Below are 22,067 nucleotides of genomic sequence, written 5' to 3'. Positions count from 1 at the left end.
AGGTGGTTTCCCAGCCCTAAGACAGTGAACACTGCAATGCAGCCATAACCCCTGTGTTTTCTACTACTTAGATTTGAAAAACAAATGAGCTGTCGGGTAATTTACAGCTCAGGCAAAGAGGGCTACAGGATCTCGGTTCGACTGACACCAGCCTTCTCCAGCACTATCGTAATCAATATTCATTAACTGAAGTCTATTGGACTTGGAGATTTACTGCTATTAATAAGCCAAGAGTCTATCTCGGTGTAGTTTATGAAGGAAATGTCTGTGCATAAAAAGAATTGCTTTTCTGCAGTTTCTTAGCCCTGTCCCTGGGCTATGCTTGCATCTCTAAAAAGAGAACTGGAGCACGTGGGCAGAGACAAAAGAGAGAAACCCGATAGAATCCGCTCTTCGGGGCCCGCGGGATGGTGCCGCTGCTGGTGCGGGGCAGCAGGGCCAGGCCCCGGCCCGCGGCTGCTGGGGGCAGGGGGCGGCTGCCGGCGGGGGCAGCGCCCCGCACGCGCTGCAGGGGCTGGGGGGCCTGGGCGCACGGCACGGCTCCCGGGACACTCGCGGCGTGGCTGGCGCTGCCCTTGCCCTGGGGCTGGCCCGTGGGGCCGGGGCCGGCTGCTCCCCCCAGCGCTGCGCCCGCCGGGCCGTGGCCCGGGAGCCGGCGTGTGCCCGCGGCGGTGACAGCCCGTCCGGCGGTGGCTTTGCCCGCTGGTGGAGCCTTTCGCCCTCGTGCCCACAAGGCCCGGCCTGACGCCGCTGGGCCCGGCGCGGCCCGGCCCGGCTGGTGCGGAAACCCGGCGGCGGCAGGTGAGGGGCGGCGCGTGGGGCCGGGGGCGCGGGCTGAGGGGAGCGGGCTGGGGGCGCGGGCTGAGGGGGGGGGGGGGGGCGCTCCCCCGGAGGCCTCGGCAGGACCCCCACGGGCAGCGGCGCAGCCCCGGGGTCCGGCCGGTGCTTGGGGGCTCCTTCAGCCCGGGCACACCTCGGGCCCCGGCCTGCGGGGTCAGATCCCCATCAGGTGTCTCCGCCAGTCTGTGGGAGCCCTGTCAAGCTGTCTGCAGGTGAGCGTCCCAGCCTGCCTGCAGCGGGACTGGCAAGGAGGGGAGAGGGACCATCTGGCGCGGGTCTGTCCGTCCGCCCAAACAAGGGCTTCACCTCAGCAAACGTGGGCGAGAGCAGCTGAACATCAGGCCAGTGCCCAGCATCCCACCATGGGCCTAGAGAAGAGTCTTGTGGTCTCTCCTGCCCTTCAGCCTGATGGTGGACGAGATGCTCAAGCACTAGATATCGAGGAGCCGGCAGCACCCAGGTAAACACTCATCCCAGCCCCCCAGCAGGAGCTACCCCTTTATCACTCTATAATTCATTGTAAAGGCTCGCTTGATGGTTTTCTACCGCGTGGCAAAACAGAGCAGGATTCTGTCTGTTTTAGCCGTTTCCAACATTATTCATTACTGCTATATCCAAACGCGATCTTAGTTTGATAATAGGACTCCAAGCAGTGATAAAATAAAGTGAGATTAAAATAACTACATAATAAAATTCTAGATTAAGCTGAAGCTATGGTAAATCTTTCATAGCTGTAGAAAGGTAATAGCTAAGCTGCATGGATTCAGTATTTTGTTGAATGGCTGTGATAAAATGTGTTGATCCACATTATAGCTTTATGGCTGTTTCTGTATAACAACCGTTACTACAGTTCAGCTGTAGTTTAGCACGTAAAGAGATCTCCTCTGAATTTATAACTTGTTGCATGTCTTTTGTTTGGCTTTTATAATCTCTGAGTAGCAAAAAAAAAAAAAAGACTTGTGTGGTAATAGGTGATGGGTATTGCCTTGACACAACAGGGGCTGTTAAGAAAATGGGAAGGGCAGGTCCCTTCTTCCGTGATGAGAACTCTTTGGTTTACTTGGGTCGGCAGGATGCCCCTGCAAGTCCTGATTTAAGATTGTAGCTGTAAAGGAGAGAAGAGTAGGGGCTCACAATGCGCTTCCTGAGCAGCCAGGATAGCTGGTGCCCACCGCTGGGGCTGCTGGCCTCCCCTTTGCCTCGTCTCCCACACATGGAGCGGCGTATCACAGGTTTTACAGCCAGGCAGCTGGTCATTGGTCCCTTAATGGCAAGCTGCCTAATGGCCCAATCAACCTCCTGGCCACCACTCCCATCTGCCAGCAATGATGATGTGACCCTTGGCTTTTGGTTGAGGCCTTGTCATGGTTCTGAGGCCACTTGAGAGCTGTGACTCATCTCGGCCCCATTGCTGATCGCCAGAGAAGCCTGCTGCGTGCCTGATGGCAAGTGCTGCTTCCTGAGGGAGGAGGCTGCACGGCTGCCTTTGACGTGATGCACCACCAGCCAGCTGCAGGGACCTTGGGCTGCTGCATGCATCCAGTACCCCTCGTGTAACATCACACGGTTCTGGTTTGTGAAGGGCAGACCCAGGCCAGGGGAGGCAAACGCAGCGCTGGGAACTGGGCTGGGGAGAGCTGCCCAAGCCCCAGGCTTGGCTCAGGCTGCCTGTGTTCAGCTGGGCAAGAGCTGCAGCTGTGATCACCCACAGCAGCGATGGGGACTGCAGTTCCTCCTCAGGCACAGCATCTGGTGCAGCAAGACAAATGCTTCCTCCTTTTATTGTGCTGAGCTCGCAGTACAGGCCTGCAAATCTGGGAACCAAACTACTTGCAGAACAAGTTACAGAACTTCTTGCTTTGAAGAACTGATGGTACTTTTGTGTTCTTTTGATTTACCATTTATTCTTTCAGTTCAGATCAGTGATCCGGCGCTTGGCTCTGCTTAGTGTATCGATTAGTCCAGAATCCCACCTGCCACTTTGCTGCAAGGTATTGTAAAACTATTGTGAAGCCCTAAAACATTTCTGAAAGAATATAAGCCTCACGCTCTCCTTGCCAAGGAGCACCTCATGGAGCAGCTTTGAAGGTAAGCAGGGGAGGAAGGTTACTGGAGCAGGCTTTTAAAAGAAAAAGATGAAATTACTTAGCAGTGTGATCCAGCCAGGGACTCACGGGTCAGGTACGTGGGGGTAAGGCACAGTGGTCAAATGTTTCTCCCCAGCAGAACATCCCTCTCCAAGGACCCTCCTTCACTCTGGCCTTAGAGCTGGATTTCAGCCCTTCCAAATCAGCTGTTGTTAGCAAAGGAGGCCCTGAATTTTGAATGTGCAAAGAATTGTCCCTGTAGGCTAGAGTTACTTACATTGTATACATGATGCCTGAACGTTAATGTATGTTTCAATATGCACGTTACAGAGTAGATGGTAACTTCACTAAGTGCAATGACGTCGCACCAAAGATGGATTCAGCCTGGGGTGTTTGCTGGCAAATGCACCACCCTCAGGCCTTGCTTGTTCCCCCCAAACCTTCAAGTTTTTGTTGACTCGTGAGCCAGGAGTATCCCAGAAGAGAGGCAGGGAGCAGGAAATAACGGAGATACGTCTGTACATTGGAAAGGTAGGTTGCTCCCTCGGAAAAAATTATCCCAAGGATTAGCAAGTCATCAGTAGATAAAACAGCACACTCCAGCTGAAGAGAGTCCCTGGTAGATGAGGAGATCAAGCCTGGAGGGCTGTTGTCAGAGAAAGCAGCAGGGCTGAAGTCTCCAGTAGTCTGGGACTAATTCTGACCCTGCCTGTAAGAGGCAACAGCAGTAGTGGGTACAGTGTGGCTGGGAAGAGAAGGTTGATTTGCTTGGCAGAATGTGCATTTTAATTGCTCATTTTCTTTCCTTTTTTATGTGATTTGATTGTGAATTATGTTTTCTGCATTGGTAATTAGAGGGTAGAGCAGATGGTGAGGTTTTGGCTGAAGTGATGTAGCCATTGAAATAACTCATACTGCTGGCTGACAAGTTTCCTAGGAAAGGGTGTGTTGTGCTGACGGAGATGTGCTGGGAGTTGCTCTGACAGAGACCTGCCTGTTCTTTAAATAGTCTGGAGTAGATCTTTAAATGATAGAAATTGGCATGGCCCCACTGACATCAGCATCCAGGCTGGCTTACACCACCTAGGAATCTGTTTGCTGGGGAGAAACTGTTTTGCCCGGACACCTAGGGACGCCTGTGCTCACACTGCGTTGGCAGTTGCCTGCGCTGTGTTTGTTTGGGCGCCGCAGGCAGCCCAGGGGGTGCTGGCTGGGTTTGCTGCCCAGTTCCAAAGGGGCCACACCACAAAAGCCGTGCAGCACTTTGCTGAGCCCACGAGCTGTGGGCTTGCTGGGCGGCTGAGGAGGAGGGTGGTGAGCTGCCCTGGGAGCCTCTGCAGCTTTTCCAGCTTTGCCGGCTGTCCTGGTTTCAGCTGGGACAGAGTTTGTTTTCTTCTCAGTAGCCGGTTCAGTGCTGTGTTTTGGGTTTGGTGTGAGAACAGTGTTGCTACCACAGGGGTGTTTTTGGTTGTTGCTGGGTGATGTTTATGCTCAGTCAAGGCCTTTTCAGTTTCTCAGGCCCCGCCAGTGGGAAAGCTGGAGGGGCACAAGAAATCGGGAGGGGACACAGCCAGGACAGCTGACCCGAACTAGCCACAGGGACATTGCACACCACAGAGCCTCATGCTCGGTACATAAACTGGGGGATGGCTGGGAGCCGCCGATCGCTGCTCGGGGACCAGCTGGGCATCGCTCAGCAGGGGTGAGAGGTTGTATTGTGCATCACCTGGTTTCTTTTCTCCCTTCCCTTTGAATTTAATTCCTTCCCTCTTCTCCCTCCTTTTAATTATTACTGTTGTTATTGTTATTATTAGTGGTTTTGTTTTATTTTGGTTCAATTACTAAATTGTTCTTATCTCAACCCTCAAGTTTTACACTCCTTCCCGATTCTCCTTCCCGCCCCTCTGGGTGAGGGGGAGTGAGCAAGTGGCTGCGTGGTGCTTAGTTACCAGCCGGGGTTAAGCCACGACACCCTCCCAGGCTGGCACCTTGTACCCTGCAGGTTTGGCTGCCCACAGCTGGATAGGCTGAGGGACAGATAGGCTGAAGGACGGGATGCAGGCAGAGCATCCTACACAGCCAGCCCACCCATGGGGGACAGCTCTTCACATGCTCGGGAGATGCCTGGCTCTGCCTTGTCCTCATATCCTGCACTGAGAAGCAAGACTTGGTAATCCAAAACTTCAGCAGAAGTTACAAAGCTGAACTTTGAGAGAGAAACCTTGGGAAGGTGCTAAAGTTCAATGAAGGGTGAAATCCCTTTGTCTCTCTCTGTGTTAGCCAGACACTTCCATTCATCACCTTCCCGCTTAGTGATTTGCAGTTAAAATGTTGGATCAGTCTCAAAACAGTGCTGGATCCTAATTGTATTTTTGAAAGGGAGAGAAAACCCTTCCTAGAAAGTTGCTTAAATATGTTTTAGACTTTTCATTCATGTCTTCTTTTGTCAGACACGAGCTTTTGGTGATGTGCCAGTATGCAGAGCCAGGGAGCTGAGCTCCCAAAATAGGCTCTTCTGCCACCTTCCAGCCTCCTCCCTCAGAAAGATGAGGTGGGTTCCCTCTGCCTTTCTCCGTGCAGTTAGAGACCTTCTGCTTTCCTTCAGAAGCCCTTGGCATGGTGTGTCTGGTTAACGAGGCTCAGGAAACGCTGACGGTTCAGTCCCTCTCCCAGGCTGGCTGAAGGACACGTGTTTATGGCATTTAATTCTGATAAATGGCAGACATGGAGCGTAGCCCACCTCAGCGCTGCGGAACACAGGACTGCCTTCCTGCTGAAATGCATGTGGATGAGTGGCTTACAGCCCTGCTTAGCGCTGTCTGCCTCTTCCACCTTCTAGGAAAGCTGGTCTGGGAGGGAGACGCGGTCAGTGCTGGGTTAGAGCAAAGGCTCATCCCAGTGTGGGACAGCACTGGGTAGTGCGCTTTAGGGTGGAATTGAGGCTGTGCCTGCGTGCACCCTGCAGTGCTTTGTTTGCTGCGCAGAGGCAGCAGGGCACCACGCTGGTGTGTCCTCCTGGCCTCGCCATACGCCCTCAGCAGTACCCAGGCACCTGCCCCTTGCCCTTGAGGCAGTGCTGATGCAGCGCTCACAGGTTTTGAGGCATAAAGGCCCACTGAGAAGATCCCCATAACAAATCAAACCTACTTATCGTGGGGGCATGTGCCTGCTCAGGCAGGGCTCTGTTGGCTTCTGAAATCCAAGGGAGGAGAGGTGGGAGGTTTTCAAAGGGAGCTTTGCTGGCCCTGCTGGCTGCAGCCAGATGGAGGGGCTGCTCTGTGATAGCATCCTTCATCTTCTGTAGCGATGCGGTTACTTATACTCTCTGGCTAGTGCTTGTAAACACTCACAGATTTTTATTTTTTCTCTTTAATACAGCAACACTGTGAGCTCTTCCATTTGTAAAATCTATCTGAAAAGAATTAAAGAAAGATATTTACAAATGCACACGCAGGCACACACATATCATTTAAGACAGCAAATAACTAGGAAAGGCGAGACAGTAGTAATTCACTCTCGTTTTTCCTCTGATGTTTTTAAATGCCCCAAGTTTTCTTCGTATGGTTTATGATGTTATCATGCTCCTGTCTAAACTACTACCTTAAAATACATTCTATGGGGTTATTTTCTCCATAAAACCCTGACAATAATAATTTCCCCTGTAAAACCTTCAGTTCCTACTTGCACTGTAATTTTGGATCTGCCAAGCCATCCACATCTTTTGATGGCTACCAAATTGCAGGCTTGCAGGTACCTGCTTTCCCTGCCGCCGACTCATAGGTCACATTATGCCACGCTGATGACTAATGCCCTGAGCTGCCAGAGGTGAGCTCGCATCCCCGGCAAGGATGGGAGGACAACAAGAGGTGTGTTTAATGGATTGTGTCCTTTTAATACCAAGAGTGCTGTTGGGCCAGCTCGTGCTCTGTCTGAACACCATGCTGGTGACCTTGAAATGGGCTCACTAAAGGTGACGTGTTGAGAGCAGCCCCTCCCTGCCCCAAGCTGACAAGAAGCCTTCAGACCTTGAGGAGGAGGAGCAGGAGCCCACCTGCAGGTCACCGCCTCGGAGATGCTGCCCTTATTGCCTGGTGTGCGTTGTTGAGCTGACACTTTGATTTTTGGTTGCAGCCCTCCCACCCTGCTCCAGCATCTCCCCTCAGTCACCTCACACATCTTGTAATTTGTGCTTAGCCCAACCAGAGGCTTCTTGGAGGAACAGTTGTAACCTGGTGGGTTTTCCTTATCTTTGGAAAGCGTTCCCACGTTAACCCCATCCTGGTTAGGTCTGCAGCAAAGGCTTTGCTCTCTGATTGCAGGTCTTGCCAACTCATTTATAACAAGAAAAACATGGGGCATTGCCAAGCCATGAGAACATCCTCGCAGTACCCGACACTGTGCCTCTGGACAGTATAATTTTTCCTCTAGGTTGTTTCAGATTGTCTGAGGAAAGCACAAGATTGTTTTTTAGGGGATTTTTTGTTGTTGAAGTCCTGGTTTAATTTTTATATTGAACTTTCAGCTTACTGTATGGAACATTTTTTGAGCATCTGAGGTATTTATATGTATGAGATAAATATCTGCTCTTAACTTCAAAGTACACTGTTGGAGAGCTGTCAGGGACTGGGTCTGGCTTAAGCAGGAATTACGTGCCCCAGGTTTCGAGATAGAAAAAGCACGGTGTCCTGTTGCCTGAATATGTAATTTGTCTTGTCCAACAGTTGCTTCAATCTAGTCCCATGCAAATGGTAATTCACCTGCTGGGACTCCTTCAAAAGCTTCCCGTGTACCTGCACCTGTAACCCACACATCCATCTGCCTGTGTGCAATGGCACCGTGCTGAAAGGTGTTGAGCCGCTGCGAGAGCCAATGCCTTTTCCAGTGATACACAATGATGGTTTTGCCAGCCTCTACAGAAGGTGTGGGCAACCGGGTGATGTGCAGAGACTGCTCATGAGTTCCCTCAGCTCTAGGATCCACGCTTCTTGCACGTCGGTGGAAACCTGGAGCAGTTAATATTGCTCCTCCCTTGCTTCCTTGTAGCTGAAGTGTTTATTCCTGTGCAAGAGGAGGAGGAGACGGTGGCGGCCAGCAGCCAGTGCCCCGTTCGCCCCATGTTAAGGACTGTAACAGTGAATCAAACCCTCCTTGCACAAAGGAGCTCAGGAAATAGGGGCTGTGGGGTTTCTAACCCCCCTCCCCTTACTGCGCTGGACTGGTTTAGAAGAGGCACTGTAGCTGTTCGTGCAGGGCTGCTGCGGAGCTGCTTTCTGCCAAGCAAGCAGAGGGGTGTGAGGTGAGGAGGACCCTGGCTCCTAAGGCTGCTGGTGCTGCAAGTAACTGCAACCACCAGAGAGCAGCCCCTGGCCTTTGGAAAGGCATGGCGGAGGGGGAGGAAAAATGACTGTGACATGACGAAGGGGTTGGGAAAGAGATTTGACGGGGGAGAAGGAAGCGTAAACAAATCTGGTGTTAAAAATAATTACAACTATTAGAAGAAAAAATAATTTGGCATTAGCTTTAGAAGAAAATGTACTTGTCTATAAGTGCCTGAGACAGGTTAACTTACAGGGTCTGGTCGTGCCTTTCCCTAAGGAGCATCAAAAGCAGTGGCAAAAAGAAGCACTTTTTTCTTCTAGCTGACTTTATATGGTGAAAATCGGATGGTAACTCTCTCTTGTCCAAGGCGATTCAGCGGCAGCTTTTGTCACCAGGCCGGACCCAGCTGCGGTGCGATGTGCTTCTGCCCCCCAGCATCCCCTCCCTGCCGCGGGGCTGAGCCAGCTGGGTTCCCAGCTTCGTGTGTGAGTACAAAGTCGATGGGGAGTGTCGGTGAGTGCAGGGTCGGTTGGAAGGTGTTTTCAGATTGCTGCTAGGCGCTAAAGCTGCCTGAACCGAGCCCTAAAGCGAAAAGGGCTGGACCTGTCTTGTGGTGCGTGGTACCTGCTCCCCAGTGCTGTATTCAGGGGTGAGCAGCCCCAAAGCCCTGGTGATGGGCACACAGGAGTTTGTCCAGGGGAGCGATTCCTGGTGAAGATGGGCCGTTCAGCTGCTGCCCTGAGGCCAGCCCGAAACTGTCTGTCATGCACACACTGATCTCTGCAACTAATCCAGCGGTTGCATAGTGCAGCCCCTGTCACGTCTCTTGAGCATCCTGCTTCACCATGCAGACAGCCCGTGCTTTATTCTGGCCCCATCACCCAAGGCTTCTGCCTAAAGCTCCGTGCAGCCCGCAGCAGGGCAGAGCCCACCAGTGCATGCAGCAGGGTGAGGGCAGTGAGGGCAAGCTTCCCAGCCCTGTGTGTGTGCCTGCTGTGCTGGGACCGGCTCCTGCGCACCGCTTGAGTGGGAATGCAAATGCAGCCCTTTGCTAAAGCCATTTGTGTGTTTGCTCGGTGAGGGTACAGCGGGAAAGGTGACCCCTGGGCTGAGCCAGGCAGGGCGAGGGCATCTTCTGGGAAGGATAATGGACTGTTTTGAGCATGATTTGGGGATCTCTATGTTAAAGCCACTGCTTTGTCTCAGATTAACTGGAATTGCTATTGCAGAACTGAACTGAGCGAGGCTTTCTGCCTCATTTTGCCCTTGAAGCGCTGATTCAAGGGGATACTGTGCCTGTTACACTCTGGGCCGAGCTCTGCTCTTGGTGACTCATTCCTCTTCTTCTTGGGGCAAACCCATCACCCAGTGGGGCCCTTTCTCGTGTTTCTGGTTTGCTTTTCTCCTCTCTTTCCCCCCCTTTATTTGTTTTCACAAATAAATGTACCAGTGCTAGCTAAATCACACACCAGTAAAGTTTATCACTATTTTGGAAGAGCTATTAGAAACATATTTGTCATGGAGTCAATGAGGGGAAGTAAATTAGCAGGACATCTCATGGATGAAAGCGTGTATCTTTTTTTTTTTTTTTCCTTGCTGCCCAGTTAGCTCTTAAATTTCTCTAAAGCTGACACTGAACAGCAGAGACAGCAGATTTCTTTCTTCTCCTGCCTTCCTTTTATGTTATATATAATTAAATACTGTAGAGAATATATAATTTATACTTGTTAACTATGTATGATGCAACTTGTAAGGATAAGGGTAAAACTATTGTCTTTGTCTAATCACAGTTCATATTCCAAGGAACATGCTGCATTTTCATCCTAGAAGTGTAATTCTGAAGACCAGCACCGAAGTAGTGGTAACAAAAAAATTATATGGTAGGTTGGTTATGTGTTTGGTTTTTTGTTGTTTTCTGTGGCTTTTTTTTGTTAGCATGGTAATAGCATTTGCATTTAATTTTTCGACAATAAACGTTTGTACTTGTCACTATTTAATAAGCACATTAGCAATGAAAAATGTGTATAAAAAAAGAAATAAAATGTGACCACGTTGCAATTAGCCCGTTATATGTATAATGATACAGCTTGAGGAGTTCCCAATGCAGTGCTAGTTTCAGAAACTAATTATAGCAACTGCATTGTAAATGGAACCATTGGTATCTGCTGCCTTCGCATCCAGCAGCTGAGCGTCATTGTTCGGTCCTGGAATCGATCACAGGGAAAGTGCTGCATTAATGGGGGACGACGAGCAGCCCCAGGCACTCTGTAGTCACGTGGAGGCAGCGAGGGTTTATCCTGTGGCAGATATTTTTCAAGAGTATTGTCATGACAACTGTGTCAAGGAATTCCATTTCCTACCCTTGTTACAGCCGTTGTTAAGTGAGAATTGAATCACGGCATTCAATTTGCTGTTTAATTTTTGTCCGTGCTGTGGATGTGCTGGATTTCATGCCCTACACGTGATACAATTGCTGTAAACGTGAATACTTGGCACCTAATTGTACCTTTCCAGGCTTTTCTAGACAACCTGGGGGGTGTGTGTATTGTTTTGCCGTTTTTGGGCTGGCTGGTTAGTTTTGTTGGGTGGTTGGTGGGTTTCTTTCCCCTCAAGCTGGATTTGGTGGCATTACTGCGATGGCAAAGTGAACAACCGGAGAATTCAGGTACTTTATTTTGAGAACCGTAAATGTGCTTTTAATGCAGTACCTTACCCCACCGCCCGCCTGGCCCGGGGGGGTTCACAGGGCAGCCCCAGCCGGGGCTGAGGGGGGCAGCTGAGCCTGGGAGCAGGGCACGGGGCATGGCACTGCCTGGCTGCCCTGGGGGCACTGTGCCTGCAGCCGCAGCAGCCTCAGCACCCCGCTGATTTATGGGTCCCTCCGGCTTCCAGGCGGAGCAGAAAGCCTGGGAAGGTTTTATACAAACCGCTCAGGCATTTACTTGTTTATTGGACACTTGTATTAATTAGTCTTAAAAACTCAAGCATAGCTTTATTTTATGTTTATTACAGGCAAGAGGCAGAGAGAAGGTCTGAGGAGTGAGCCCATCAGTCCCAGTGCTGTGGCATCGGTTGTCCCCAGTTGTACCCAAATGATGTACCAGCTCAGCACCAGCACCCTCCCTCCCACAGCACCAGACCCACGGTGGCTTTGGCGATGGGGAGGTGGGTACGTACCCATGGGCGCTGCCATCGCCAGCACACACTGCACCCGGCGGCACGGCAAGGCTCTTGGCCAATGTGTGGGACGGGCTGGGGGCTGTGATGGGGGCGGGTGCTGGCAGCAGCGTGGGTGCTGCAGGAGCGGGTCACACGGCAAAGGGTGCAGCCAGCAGTGCCGGCATCTGGCCAGGAGCCAGAAATCCATACAGGTGTGCCTGCCGTTTAAGAGGGCTGATGGAGTGCTGCAGCACCAGCGATGTAGCCCTGATCCCTGCGCACACATGCAGCTGGGCAGAACGTGCAGGCACTGCTGGGGTGGGCGTGCGGCTGCAGCCCGCAGCCGAGATGGGCTGCCAGTGCTCTCCAGCAGGGCTGTGCTGGCCAGACTTGGTGCTGTACCCAAGCTCGGTGCTGTACCCGAGCTCACTAACCTGTAGCTGGAAACGGCTGAGCCGGCCTGCAAGGCGGGAGGGAATGGCAAAGACCTTCGATTTGTGCCAACGTGCACCAACGTTCTGTAGCATCATCCTTGCCCAGAGGCAACCTCTGTACTTGTCTCCTTTTTGAAAGTGTTTGCTTATTTATTTATTTATTTAAATTTTGTCTGAGGCTCTGAATAACTGACAGGGCAGAAGCAGCCTTTGCTTCCCTGCGAGCTTGCTGATGAGTGCTGGAGCTATTCTTGGCTCACAGGCATCCAAGTGACCACACTAAATGCCAGAACATCTGGAGCACCATCTGTACTGCCAGCTTTGCACAACACCTCAACTACTGCCTGGTAAGTCAGCTTTGCTATACAATAGTAAAGGGTCATTTACAGAATTGTGTTTGTTTCAAAAAAAAATGAAATTGGGGCAGTAGTTTGTGTCAATCCACCCAAACTTGGAATTTGGAAAGCAGGAGCAGGACGTGTTTGCAGCGCATGTTGCTTTGGTCGTTGAGGAGGCACTTTAAAGCACTACTCCTTGCTGCTGCATCCCTGGCTTTGCCATCAGGCTGAGGCTTTTGCTCTTTCCCTTAAGCACCTCACTCAGTACAGCTCGGGGTACAGTGTTAGAAAGCCAGACGTTGATTTGTGGCATTTTTAGCCCTTCGGTTTGAGAATCTTTGTTTGATGCGGAGTTGCCACTTTGGTGTGGGTTTTTTTTTTATTGCTTGCTATGTACAGTAATGCCATGAATGGCAAAAGCCCAACTGATGAGCTTTTTTCTCCATATTGACTCTCAGTGTAGCAGATAGAATCCATGGCTGCCTTCTTCCCCTCCCCAGGCAGGCTGGGGCTGGGTGCTCTGCAGATCCCTGTCCAGGTCTGCAATGCTCCATTCACTTCTCATTTGTAAGTGAGATTAACAGAAGCGAGGGCAACACAATACTGGGGGGGGGGGGGATCAGTTCTTCCATAGAGTGAACCCCTCAGCACCTCCAGAACAAAGCCACCAGTCACTGAATGAAATAGTACTGAAGGCAAAGCAATACAGAAATAAGGTAAAAGTTAATGGCCAGAGAAGTGCTGCTTGTCTTCACGCAACCCATAAAGCCAGAGCCAAGACAGCAGCCTGGGGGAGCCGGCTGCGGCGTGGGTCGGAGCAGGACTAGCTGGCGATGATACCTGGCTAGCCAGGGTTTCTTTGCCATTACTGTGGTAGCTACAGCAACTGACTCACATCCCATTGCCTTTGGGAACAGCAGGACCTGCATATTGAAGTGGCATAATTATTTTTATTGGATTTTTACATTTAGTTAGCTGCCTTTGTACAGGGGCCACGTCCTTGACCTATTTGTGGCACTTCAATCAACAAGCTCTGTGCAGCAGTTCGCTGGGAAGCCTGCCTTTCGCGGGCGTGCAGCCTTGGCAGGGTCACCGTCGCAGGGCTGGGGTGAGCTAGGAGAGATTGCTGGGCGATAACTGGGTGTTTGCCGGCTGGTGAGAGCACCCAGCTGAGCGCAGGCTGTGGGGCAGGCGCGGGCTGTGCGTGTGGAGCCCGAGAGGCAGCAGCTAATTCAGGGCAGCTGGCACACAACGGCGTGCCCCTCCTCCGGCCGCGTGCTGCCGATGGGCGTGAACACACGAGATGTGGTCACAGCGAAGTGATCACCCCTTGAGCTGGGCAGTAGCAGACCTGGCGTAGCCCCGGTGGGGCTGTGTGACTGGTGACAGTTGAGTGGCCACTGAGCGCTGCTGGGCAATGTGGTGCATCATTTGGCGACTGCTGGAGGGGGCTGCAGTGCCCAGTATGGCTGGGATACCCTGCACTGGGATTAACTTCCACATGGCCTCGTTGGTGGCTTTAAATGTCAAATCTGTGTATTCTTACAGGTTCTCCTCCTGCTGCATGCTATGTTGCATGGATGAACAAGTTAAGTTCCAGTCCTGTACATCAGGAATAAGCTTCAGTTCTCATGCCCCGTTTAAAGGTATTCCTCAACTTAATTAAAATGAATTATTTTTGCTAAAGATGAGATATCTGCTAGAGGAAGGAAGAGGGAAAGGAGGCTTGTGTGGTACCAGCTTTCATGTTTCTGGTAAAGGCTTTTTCCTGTCATGTGGCAGCTGTGGCTTATTTATGGAAAACAATAACATTTTGAATCAAACTCTTAAATCTTGCAATCGTGCCTAAAATACCTAACAAAATCTCTTTCAGCTCCCTACAGATAAAGGCTTGCTCTTGACAAAGCAACCTTTCCTTCTTGGAGTTGGAGAAGTTTGAATCTAAAGTTCAGGCAGGTGATGGAAGCAACATGGGCTTGTGATGGTGGGTGGCAGGTCTGTGAGACACGCAGCAAAGGAACTGGGCAGCGATTTAACCTTCCTTTTTGGTGGTGGAGGGGTAGAAATGACAGGTCAGAAATGAGGTTAGCAGGTGGAAGAGCTTGCTGGTCCGTTACCATTCAGTCCAACGTCCTTGATGCCTGCACCCAAGAGCTAAGTGCAGGACACCAGAAGACAGGGAGGGGAAAAGTGTGCAAGTTCCGAGGCAAAGCTCCGCTGGCATCAAGAGTATTTTTAAGGGTTGTGTGGCTGAGAGAAAAACACCTATTTCCACAAACAGTGGTTTGAGGATCAGTAGGTGCCGGCACTGTGGCTGGAAATCCTGGCACCAAGTGCAACTCATTTCCAGGGTCTGGCCAGTCAGACAGCTGGGACTTCCCATCACAGCGGGAACCTGTCAGCGTCCCGTGGCACCTCGATGGCCGTGCTCCAGTGACCCTCTGCAACTGCTGCCTCAGCAGCTGCCAGCACTGACTCGTGGGCTGGAGCTTCAGAGCTGATTCGAACCATGGTCATCACAGGCCTGTTCCAGTGATGGGCAAGGGCATTTTCGGGGGTGAGACCAGGTGGATTTGCTCCTTCCACTCCAGGGGTTTGCTGCAGGGTGCGAGCAACGTGCTGCAAGCCCAGTGGGGCAAACTGGCTCCAGCATCACGTAGATGATACAGAGCTTTGCCCTCTGCTCCATGCCCACACACCAATGCATTAGGGCTTATGCTTTTGGCAGGAGGCAACATCTGAGCTGCTCACCAGCTGCATTGCAGCTCTCAGGAATTTGCACTGAGCACTATTGCTCCCACCTGCAGAGGAATCGGGAGCTTCACATGTCTGCAGGTACTGACAGTGTTCAGCACTTTATTGCATAAGGCCTTGGAAAGGCAAGGAAAAATGGGGCAGAAAAGGGTTTTCGTAGTCTGAGGAAAATGACTGGATTACTTAAAGGGTACAGCTAAGCCCTAGGCACAAAGCAGAGGTGCGACAGCCGCAGCCAGTGGCCACAGGTTTGCTGTCCGGGTGCCTGAGGGAGGCTGTCCTGGGAGCACGCTTGGTCCAGCAGCCTTAAGCCAAACAGCCCCGCAGGCACCACGGCAGCCTTGGTGTTGGAGATTTGTTAAAACGGATGTATATAGCCAGATTAAAGGTAAATCCAAAGAAACAGGTGAGAGAAGCACAGTGCATTAGCTTGTGTACTTGGTGTGTATTTCAGGGTGTGCTGCTTTCATCCTGCCGTAGCTGGTGTAAATAACCTCAAGCCTCTTTCCAGGCTGTAGCTCACCTTTGGCAACATCCTCCTGGGACCACTGGACTTACAGAGCTCCTCTTTCCATGTAATGTATCTGTGCTCCCAGTTTGATACACAATAGTCTGTTTTTCTTCTTTTAAAGCTTACCTTTCTTCTTAGTTTTTAAAATAAACATTAACTTGCTGTTCATCTTTTATTTCCTTTTCATGCTCTGAGCAGTGAGTAATTAGAGCTGCATCACACTGGAGAAATTACAACAATATAATATTTATACAGTTAAATCTGCATAAGTATAATATCTTTGAAAAATAGCAGGCTGCTCTAAGGGAAATTAATTATCCCATTGGGACAGTCATTATTCTGAAACAAAAGCTCTCAGTTTTCTTTGCCTGCTTTCATTTTGAGCATTTCTTTCATTTTAAGTACTGGCCACATACTCCAGCCCTTTTTCTCTGTGGCTGGAACATAAATAATAATTTGTTTAAAGCAGTGTAAAATCTGTCTTGGAAACTTTTACAGATATCATGAGAATATTAAGCGACTTCAAAATTAAGTCAAAGTGAATTTTGCAGATCTGTTTTTGTGGCTATATATCATTACTGGTCACCAAGCCGGTTCAGCCCACCAAGTGTCATTTTCCTTGGCTGTTTTTCCATGAGTTGTTGCTTCTTTGAGGAACATGACTCCATTTATCATAATAAGCATTTATTAGCATCGTAATCTCTACCCAGGCCATTACAAGCCATTGTATTTAGGCAAAATTTCTTTTTTTTCAAAAGGGGCTGGCACTGCTGTACATGGTGTACTCCAGTATCTCACATCTGCACACAGGCCTTGGAAGTCAGACTCTGGACCAGACAGCCAGAGGCTTTGAATACAGCAACACGTGGCATCTATGGCTTCAATCACCAGCTAACTTCTACAGTTGCACGGAGCTACAGAGGGACGTTGTGGGGCTGGCCAGGTAGGAGGAAAACCCGTGCGTTGTGAGCACCGGGTGCTGCAGACAGCACTGTCCCGCACAGCTGGGAGAGGGCTTCATAGCCCTGGATCCAGCCTGTGCTGCCACAAGCCCAGTATTTTGCAAGATGCAGCCTGACTCACATCAACTGCTTGAGGCTTTTGCCACCTTAAGAGTCCAGTGGGAAGCCAGCCTGAAACCGAGTCCGTGTGAGCTGGCCTAAATAGTCCCATTTTTAATAGTGCTGAAAAGCTGCAGTGCCATATTTGTAGAAGTCAGGAGGCGTTTCTGCTTCAGCAGCAGCTCCTGGGCACCAGATCAGTGCTAGTCTGCAGCCCTGGCCAGGACCACATTGCTGCATTTTAAGCAGGGTAAGGTCTTCTGTGCTATCTGCCACCTCTTTTTATTTTTTGGTCATTACGTGACATTAGCATGAGCTGGCCTGCTGGGTTTGTGTTGTGAGAGCAAACCGCGTCCTTGAGGTCAGCAGGCAGCAGGTCCTCCAGCCTGCAGTCCTCCAACAGCCTCTCCCTGGTGGGTAACAGCTCTCTGGGTGACGCTGTGAATTACGGGCATCACTTACACTGCTTTTGCTTTAATGCACTGATGTCGGGCTGCCATTATTTTTACAGACCACAAACTTTGGGTGGGATATTAATATTTCTGTATTTTCTACAATGTACTAGGAAAAAAAATCAAAAAAGTCTTTGTCACTATGCAGGCAAGTTTCCAGCAGTACAGACGTACTGTTGAGTACTCGAGGAACCCCATCTCATCCACACCCAAAACCTATGGGCAAGTCTCACGTGCGTTTGGAGGAGCTTTTGCAGTCAAGGTGAATTACAAGGCTTCTTGCTGAATCCCTGACAGGTACAAATACTTAGTTATCCTTGGCTTTTCTGCTGAACCTAATCAAAGCCATTGTTTATTAAAATCCTATTGTCTCTGCAGTGAAGAACAAGGACAAGCTTCTCTGCAGTGATTTAATACTTGCAGCAGTTCAGTGTAAGGATTTATTATGGCCAGCTGAAAGTGCAAACACACACTGCCCAAGTCATTACTTCTAATTTGCCACTTCTTTAAAAAATGTATACACAAGGGTAAAACCTCAGTCCTTCTTTACAGTTCAGTGTGATCTCTTCTCAGTCAGGGGAACAAAACAGAGCACAACCCCTCACCCTCCCCTTCAGGCAGAAGGACATTAAGATTCATCGCATTTAAAGGCAGAGGGCCGTGCTTCTGCTTTAGACTAGGTTGTTTTAGTGGGATGGGTTTTTTAGTGTTTTTAGACTAGAAACTGGTCTAAAATATTTTAACTACTGAGATTTAATGGTTTAAATTGCCAGTTTAAATTATCCAGTTATACCTGTGATCCTCTCTGAGAGGATCCCTTGTCAGAGGAGAAAAGACAGGTGTGCTTCTTCCCGAGGGGCTCAGCCCTGCAGCCTTCGGTGCATGCAGACGGCTCTGGACCCCTGCACCACACCTGTGTTGCAGCACAAACCCTCCATGCGGGGTCACATGAACTGCACTAATTAAGAGAATGATGTACTTTTTTTTCCAGGTAATGAGCTTTTCTTTGTGAATCAATTTTACAAAGGTTTCAAGGACTGTATCATAATAAATAAGGCACAAAGATAAATGAACAAGCACAATTAATAAATGTAATGTATCGGCGCTCTGAGCTTTAAAACTGCTTATCTAATCATACGTCTTTACTCACAGTATTAAAACTCTTATGCTACAAGAGTTGTAAAACAATTAAAAAAAGCTTTAATGGTTTAAAGAAAGTAAAGGCAATGTGTGCTTTTTCCAGGCTATAGGTGCTCGGTGATGGGAGCTCTGGCTTGGCAGGCTTGCTGAGGACCAGCGTTTACATCTCAAAGGTGAGCCACAAAGGGAAGCTGCTGCCTTCCCACGCCCACGACCCCAAACTTGGGCGACAGATGGGAGATGAGAGCACCATCACACCATTCCCCTGTAAGCCAGGGGGATTCTGCTAGCTTCCATGGCTACTTCTTCTGCAGCCTGGTAAATCACACCAGTCAGGCACTCAGACTAATGTCGTCTTATCCTTAATTATTGCACAAGTCCTAGTTATAGCAGCTTCTTACTATGCGGGAGGAGTTTTTTCTCTCTTTGGCATTTTAGTATTTCTAAACAGTGTTTGCAGCTACTTTCTTTCTCACTGCTAAAGCCACAAAATTTACAATTCTGAAAAAAACAGCCAACCACATCATGAACTATGTCTTGGCAGGTGTGGCCGTGCCCCACGCTGCAGGGAGCACTCCCCAAGCCCACCCTTGCGACAGTACCCCAGCCATCCCGGCTCTGGCTGTGCCAAGGGAAGGCGACCATTCCCAGTGATGTTGCTTGACTTGAAGTACAAAGGTCCCTCTCTTCGCTGTCGTTTAATTTGCACGTAACCCTTACGGTGAGATACTTCTAGTTCAGATTTCGTGTGTATGCTTACTGGATTTAACGGGGAGTGTTTCCCCAACTAATTTTCACTAGCAAGCTGTACAGGGCTGGCTTCTGCTTTACTCATTTCCAGCTGCTCCCTCCCTACTCCAGGCCTCCTGCATAAGCAGTAAAAATGAAAGCAATAACCCCAAAGCCCACATTTTCTCTCCCTTCCTGGTGCTGCTTTTTCATTTAGCAACTCACAGGTTTCTCTCAGCACACGCCCATTAATTTGCCCCAGACTTTATGCTCCAAGAGCAGCTCTATCTTTGTATCAGAAAAACAAAAAGGCAAGGTTAGATTTTTGTGGTGGCCCCTGACACCCATGTAGGATGGGCTCCCTGAGGGATTTCATTTCAAAACCCGTAATCTCCAAACGTAACAAATCATACACTCACTCTGCCCAGGTGAGGGGTCTGGAGCCACGTGGCGCCTGAGCTGCAGCTGGTGAGTGATGCTTTGCCTGGTTGAAGAGGCTGTCTCCCTCCATCCTTCTCGAGGCTGAAATTTTACATGGCTTTCAGGTAAAAGGAAAAAAAAGTTGCTGTCTTTGATTATGTTTTATCTTTTTGTGCCAAAAAGTGGCTTTGAAAGCAGCTTGTATGGCTGATCTATGGGCACCTTTCTCCTGTCATTCTGCTGTGACCTTTTCGCTATCCTTCCAGAAGAAAATCTGAAAAAAACCAAGAAGGGAACAAAAAGAAAAAAATCAACTAAAGCCAAACAAAAAGTTATAAACAGATATTTTCTTTCTTCTACCTTCAGAGAGTGAGTTGGTTTTTTCCCCCCAGCAAAAGCACACGCCTGCCTTTACAGGCTTCAAATCTGATGGCAGAATCAGAACAAAATGGTCAAAGCTGTTGGCAGCAGAGTGCTGTGGACAGAGCATCGGGAGGTACAGGCTCAAACAATTTGCACTAGTGAGCAGTAAGGTTTTTACCTGTGGAAAAGGCTCACACTTGAATTTCTATTTGGAGTAATACTTCCCTGGAGAAGAGACACATACCTGATGGGACAGGAATTGAAGGGGGAATATAAATATGAAGAGGAAAAATGAAACAAAAAAACCAAACCAACCCTGAAAATGAAGTGGAAGATTTGGCCAAATATGAATGCATTAAATTCTTCAGTACTGGTGAAATTTTGAACAGAAGCTTACAGGAGATTTAAGGGCAGTTTCCAGGTGTTACTGCAGGTCTATACTATTTTTTTTGGCCAGGTCTGGAAACTTTGAAGTATCTTGGAAAAGGAAAGCTTTTGAATGATATCTCATTCTCCTGATAAAAATGAAAAAGCCACATAAATCAAAGCGTCTTAAGATTGACTGCTTTTATAACAGCATTTTTTTCTCACAAGCTGTATATTCATATGTCATATAAAAACATTCTGGTTCCAAGATTTGTCACTGAACATTTGGTGCTTTTTTTATCATTACCTGAATCTCAGGCCCCATTTCCATCTAAACGCAGGTGAAGGCCTTACCTGGCTCCATTTTGGAGGACGCCGCCACATTCCAGCAGCTGGGAAGAAGCATCCCACCCCATTGCACGCGTCCCAGCAGAGGCCACTGTAGCAGACAAAGTCAGCACCGTCCCTCTGTTAACAAACGCATTGTCACAAAACCCTCAGCCATGAAACACAGCGAAGCCACTACCTCCTTGCCAGAGACCTTATGTTTGGTATTTCCTGTGCTTTTAGCCTTCTAGCACGCTGGTTCAGCTAAGCTGCATGCCATCACGGTCAAACTACTGCTGTGGCTGCAGCACGGGCAGCGGCACCAAAGTGCCCGACACCGCTGCTGAAATACAGATTTCAGGCTGGGGGGTGGGGGTGGTTCTCTTTCCCCTCCTCCCCAGATTTTGAATCCCTTCAGGAGGTCATCGCAAAGATGGTGAAGTTGGTAGAAACACAAACCTGACCTCTATTCCATGTTTTCTGCAAGTTCACTGTCCCAAATCCGTACTTGCCTCTAAGCCAGACTGCAGGCTCTGGTGATGACACAGTCACTGGTATAGATAACTTGGCTCCTCAATGTTTTATTTGTGCTTTGAAAAAACATCTTTGAGCAGTTTCTTAAATGTCATTCCTTGCAGTATACAGAGCAGGCAATAAACAATAAAATTATTCACCTTGAAGAAACCATCTGCCGTCTTAAAGGACATCACCAGGTTTTTTTGTTGCTTTGAATGGTCCTCTGGGATGCTATAAGTGTCATTAAAACACTGTGTTTCCCATCAGCTGCGTGCCAGACTCGTTTTGCTTTAGAAACAAGAAAGATGAGGGGTAAAATGAGCAGAAATTTCATTCTCTATTAGTTTCTATATTTCATTTATTTTGTAAACGTCTTCTAGAATGCTTGGCATTTGAGTTACTCTTTGTAAGCTGCATCAGAAGGGTTTAGCCCCGGATGTGTGGCGGCCGGGGTGCAGCAGGCTGACCCGCTTGCAGGCTCCACACACGGCGCCTTGACAGTCACTCTCTGCCACCTCAGGGCAGCTGGCCTGCGTGTGCTTTGCAGGGACGATGCTGAACGCAGCAAAGTGAGGTTACAGTTAACCTAGGGACATCTGTCTCCATTTTTCTCCCGTTTTTCTCATCTACTCTATCATGGATGGAGAGGACATTGCCATTTCCAATGGAAGTTCAACTCCCTTCCTCCTCTTCCCCCTCCCATGCCTGCAATATATATGCTGCCTGCTTTTCTTTGATCCATTCCTTTATAATGATGACACGCCTCGGATACGGCAGCGTAGCTCTCTGTGCAGGGAGATCCATCATGGGCCAAAGAGGACTTGTCTCCTGCTCCCAGCAACAGCAGAGCTGTGATCCTTGGGAAAAGGCAGGCAGAGCTGTTCCCTACCCCCCTGCTAATTACCAGCCCCTGCTCTCCTCACAGCCTTTCTTGGTTCTTTCACCGAGATTAAAGCAAAAAGCATCGCAACGCCCCTGAAAGTCCATCCCCCCTTCACAGGAAGAACCTGAGGCTCAAGAAAGAAAACACTGCAGCAACATCCACCTCAAAACCAGCTCTCACCGAGCTGCTGGGCTGTGGCCGAATTAAAGGTCAAATAAGAGGCAGTTTTCTGGAAAGAACAAAGGTTGAGACCTGCATTGGGAACGGGCTGGGAAAAGTGATGGGTTTTAAAAATAAAGCTCCATTGTTTTAAATGCTGCGTTGTCTGGAGCGAGTTAGCTTCCTCCTACTGAAAGCCTGCAAGAGCA

The 22,067-nt window shown here is 49.4% G+C and overlaps 2 long non-coding RNA genes across 23 annotated transcripts in view; one reads left to right on the top strand and one right to left on the bottom strand.

Annotated features, from left to right (window-relative positions):
* Positions 1-4,734: 4,734 nt before the first annotated feature.
* LOC119142939 lies at positions 4,735-20,422 on the top strand. 11 transcript variants are annotated; one of them, XR_005102525.1, is made up of 5 exons: positions 4,735-10,126; positions 11,259-12,186; positions 13,726-13,823; positions 16,201-19,369; positions 20,315-20,422. It is a non-coding gene; the product is annotated as an uncharacterized LOC119142939 (long non-coding RNA). The 11 variants fall into 11 exon arrangements; XR_005102527.1 differs by having other exon boundaries at positions 11,259-17,252; positions 18,199-18,268; positions 18,640-19,369; XR_005102528.1 differs by having other exon boundaries at positions 11,259-11,415; positions 12,036-19,369.
* LOC119142916 overlaps positions 10,822-22,067 on the bottom strand; it is a 42,226-nt gene continuing 30,980 nt past the window's right edge. For 7 of the 12 annotated variants that reach the window (XR_005102514.1, XR_005102502.1, XR_005102507.1 and 4 more), the window contains 3 exons: positions 20,328-21,104; positions 19,786-19,851; positions 18,133-19,518 (listed from right to left, as the gene is read on the bottom strand). This is a non-coding gene — a long non-coding RNA (uncharacterized LOC119142916). Of the gene's footprint in view, positions 19,519-19,785; positions 19,852-20,327; positions 21,105-22,067 lie in introns of all 12 variants that reach the window. The other 5 variants (XR_005102504.1, XR_005102512.1, XR_005102513.1 and 2 more) reach the window with 4 other exon arrangements.

Source organism: Falco rusticolus, chromosome 1, assembly GCF_015220075.1.
Source record: "Falco rusticolus isolate bFalRus1 chromosome 1, bFalRus1.pri, whole genome shotgun sequence".
NCBI classification, from domain to species: Eukaryota; Metazoa; Chordata; class Aves; order Falconiformes; family Falconidae; genus Falco; species Falco rusticolus.
The sequence above is the reverse complement of the archived record's forward strand: the minus strand, read 5'-3'. Positions and strand labels throughout refer to the sequence as shown.